Here is a 4,616-nt window from a genome sequence, read left to right as displayed (position 1 = left end):
CAAATGAGAAAAGGTAAATTTAAATCAAGTGATCAATTAATTGATAAACAAAAATTGCAAAACAAAACAGAAATAGACTGTGGCATGGGCACATAAGAGTTCATATGCTTTTTTTCACATGGGGTAAGATCACATGAAAATTGTGATCATTCTGTTTAGTGCACAGGATGTTTTATCCTTTATATTTGCTGATAATGAGTAGTATTTTAAGTCATATATGTGCCCAAATAGCATCATAACTCTTAGGTACTTATACGGAGGAACAGAGAATTGATCAAACAGAACACACCTGCATCATATGAATGACAAACTGGAATTTTCTGGATAGAGAGAATTTACTATAAAACTCCTATAGATCCTACACACACACACAAACACAAAGACACAATGGACTCTGTTGTATAAAGTGAGGTAAGCATTGAGTAGGGAAAGCTGGTGTTCTTGATTCCCTTAATAATCTTTATTTTTCATTTTTAATGCAGAATATCATCAAGAAGGAATCATTTGTCATATGGTGAAAGACTGTATGATCTTGGATTTTTCTGGCCCACGGGAGATTTCATTATTAAAACTTCAATTTAGAAAACAAAACAAAAACAAAAAAACTTCAATTTTTATAGTAATTTACCTGGCAGCTCTGATGGGGAATGTCATTATCATCATACCCTCCTTGGTTATGCCATCACAAGCCTTTGTATCTTTTCTTAAGGAATCTGTCACTCTTTCATCTTGCCTCATTTCTGACATTGTGCCCCACAAGCTTGCTCCTTGACCCACAAAAACTCCATCTTATTCCTTGGCAGTCCAGCCAGGTCTTTTATTTGCCATTTTCAGCAGGTGCAGAGCTGTTCCTTCGCATGATGCTTACCATTCCCTCCATCTGCACTAAGTCATCATGAACATGGACACAAGCATGTGGATGGCAGCTGTGTCTTGGTTCAGGCATGGCTGTACGTGAGTCATAAACACTATGGGCATCTTTTCTTTATTTGGACTCAACAATTTTTTAGCAATATTCACCAGTTGCTAGCTATTTCCTGTTCAGAGCATAAAGCTACAGAAATTGTGCTCACTCTCATTAGTGCAGTACTTGATGTATGCTGCTGCATAAGCACCCTAATCTCATATGTCTATCTTGTTTCTACTATCAGAAAGACTGAATTCACAGAAAGACAGTCAAAACCTACTTGAGTTACCTCCCACATCTGGCATGTATTGTATTTATAATAATACAATAATACAAAAAAATACAATAATACAATAATACAAAAAAATACAATTTTTTCCTTCAACTGTATTCATTTCTCATATAAAACCCATTTTAGAGTTTATATCAGTCACTGATCTTATTTTATCTGCTTTCTATATTGTGTTGCCCCCTCCCCTTAATCCCATCATATACACCCTGAGAAATATGACCATGAAGACAGGTTTAGAGAAGTTCATCACTAGAAAATTCTTGATAAAATAAAATATTCTTATATTCATGAGGGTAGTAGTGATTCCCTTTTAAAATATGTGTTAGTAAAGTGTAAATATTTGGTCTGTTGCAACCTGTGCCTATTTACGGTACTACCTGGAACTATTGTGTATTACTTGCTAACTGGAATGAAAAATATTAACTAGTTATTGATGAAGCCATGTTTGTGTCTGAAACTTTACAGCTTCTGAGCTTAACACAAAGCTTACCAGGCTGAATTTTGTACCCCAACAAAAAGTGCTTTTAATTTTAATCTGCATGTCTTTAGATTAAATTTATTTGAAATAATTCATTGAATTTATTTGTAAATAGGACTTTTAAAAGATATTATTATTTAAGGTGTGGTCTACTGAATCAAGATGGGTCTTAGTCAATATTCCTGGAAGCCTTGCAGAGAGATGGCCATAGAAAGAAGTTGGAAGTAAGTAGAAATAAGTGAAGTATAGACCCAAGAAGAGAGATCTCCATGTAAGGGTTGGCCAAGATGCACGCTAAGGAGCTCCAAAGCAAGCCAGCAACAGAATGTCTCAGATTGGGAAGAAAGAATGGCCTTGATGCCACCTTGATTTTGGAGTTATCATCTCCAAACCTATGAGACAGACAGAGGGAGATGAATGCTTTCAGAGGAGTTTATTTTCAGCTCTCTTTTCATGGAGGATCCTGAGGCAGGGAGGCTCACAACTCATGTCAGGCAGCTCTTCCATTAGTTCTCTCTCTGCCTTTTGTTTTCCCTTAAACTACTCCTTCCACTCTCCATTCCAAATTGATGGATATTGCACAAAATAATGTCCTAAAGACAAAGTCTGCTCCAGATTAAAAGGAAATATTCATGGAATGATTGTGTATTGGATATTAGAATATAGACTTATAGGTAGGCATATATAGATAAAGATATATTTATAGATATAAAGTTGTTATTGAGAAATTTTAACCACATTCACATAAGGTATGAAGATTTTATAATAGTAAAATAGAAGATTTTAATAATACTGATTCTATATTACTAATCTATTTTTGTTATTATTTGCTATTAATTATTTACTTATTCAAGTCTAAGTAATATCTTAAGTTTTGCTTAATTTTGCTGTTTCCTATTGTACTCAACAAAGGTATTTTGAATAATGTTAGAATCCTTTCATCCATTTTCATGCTTTCTGCTTTTGCTTTAATTTTATGATATTAATGCTTGCCAATCTGAATTTTGGAAGAACAGAGTGCTGTAACTACTAAAAGGCTGGCCTCTGTTTTGAACTCTTCAAAACAGGTAAAACATTTTATCATTTGCTTTCACACTCCAAAAAGTTACATGATATTTTTCTATCATTTTAACTCAGTATTCACAGTATATGTTCTCTGTTTCAAATCCATGACCTAAAAATAATTGTCTCCTATATTTTATTCATTACAAATTATGAAAAAATAATATGAATGTTCAGAGAGCTAAAATAACATTATGATACTATTTACATTGACATGTCTAGATGACAAGTCCATATTGTATTACTTTTTTTGGCACGGCCAGGTTCTGGGAATCGAACCTGGGTCTCTGATTCTGCAGACAAGAATTCTTGCTACTGAGCCAACATTGCATTGCCCCATATCGTATTTTTTTTCACAAAAGGGAAATTTAATAAAGATTTAGTTCAACTATAAAAATACATATCGTCTAACAAACACTAAACAAAGATCTGAGATATAGGATATTTAAAATACAGTTCTCTTGGATCAGCACCAAAAATATCTTTACTTTTCTGCACAGCCTGTGTCATATTTTTTGGGGGGTGGTGCAGGGTGGTGCATGGTGGAGGAATCAAACCTCGGTCTCCTGCATGGAAGGTAGGCATTCTACCACTGATCACCCATGCACCCTGTGTCATGTTGGTAAGTATAAGTAAGTTAAAGTTATTTTTGGTGAAAATCACAAAATCCACAGAAATCATTAAAGATATATCTAAACAACTTTCAAAGGAATTTGACATCAAAGTCAGACAATTAACTTGGAAGGACATCATAATGAGTACCATCGAATTTTGGTAGTAAGACCTTAGACATCAATTTTGTATCACTGGAATATTTTACATCTCACACAAAGGAGGCACTGGTTCCTAGAAACTTATGAAAATTATTAGGACTGTTAACACAGAGGTGAATAATTTGTGCAGTCTTCCACAATTTCAAAGAGGTAGTGATAGATAACTTGTCCTCCTGGAAGATATCAAATACAGTTTCTTCCAAGTTGTTTCTCAGCCCTGGTTTGATGTAACAGTTCATCAGAAGAAATTCTAGGGTATCTTTGCTGTCTATGTTTCCAGCAGCAAGATGTATGGGAGTGAAGAGGCCTTTCATTTGGGCACTGACATCTGCATCATGTGAATAATGAAAGAAGCCATGTTGGAATCATTCCACTAGCAGGCACTGTGCAGGGGTGTCCAGCCATCTGCAATCACAGCATGAACATCAGTCCCTTGCATGATCAATTTACAGATGATATCTAGCTGCCCACTGTAGGCTGCTCGATGAAGAGAGTGTACTCATATTCATCTCTACTGTCCACGTGAGCAGCCTTCTCAGAAAGTAATCTCCACACTATAGAAAGCCGATTTCTTTCAGCAGCCCAAAGAAGCAATCTGCTTGGATCTTTTTACATTTTCTTTTCCTGTAATGAATACTACTCTTTGGCTTTTCATCTTATTCTTCATCTTCATCAGAATCACCTACCCAGAGAATTTGGTTACCAGAAGGAACAAAGCGTCCTTGTGTTTCCAATAATTCAAGTTGGTTAAAGTGTTCAGAGAAGTTCAAGGAATTCTCTGGTTCTGTTTTTTTTAATCATCATACATTTTCTCTTTTTCCATTTTTACTGCTATTCTGAATAGAAAGCATTTCAAATGCCAGGGTATAAATAATCTTTTTAGAGATGAATTATGTCTGCCTTATTTTATTCAACAGGATCTGAGTGAGGGGAAATAACTACTGATCTCCCATATTGTATTTTAACATAAAACTAAATGTTTTGTGTGCATTAGACAAGAAAAACACAAATTAAATCAAACAAAATACAGTTTTGGTTTCAATAACATTTAAAACATATTTATATCTACTTCCTCCCCTAAGACAATTAAATGGGGTAAAATGA

At 34.7% G+C, this 4,616-nt stretch overlaps 1 pseudogene; it reads right to left on the bottom strand.

The window, feature by feature from the left end:
• Positions 1 to 3,614: 3,614 nt before the first annotated feature.
• On the bottom strand, positions 3,615 to 4,335 carry LOC143669338 (ankyrin repeat domain-containing protein 49 pseudogene; annotated as a pseudogene).
• Between the last annotated feature and the right edge of the window lie 281 nt (positions 4,336 to 4,616).

Source organism: Tamandua tetradactyla, chromosome 25, assembly GCF_023851605.1.
Source record: "Tamandua tetradactyla isolate mTamTet1 chromosome 25, mTamTet1.pri, whole genome shotgun sequence".
Lineage (NCBI taxonomy): Eukaryota > Metazoa > Chordata > Mammalia > Pilosa > Myrmecophagidae > Tamandua > Tamandua tetradactyla.
Note: the sequence above shows the minus strand (reverse complement) of the source record. Positions and strands in the feature narration are given on the sequence as shown.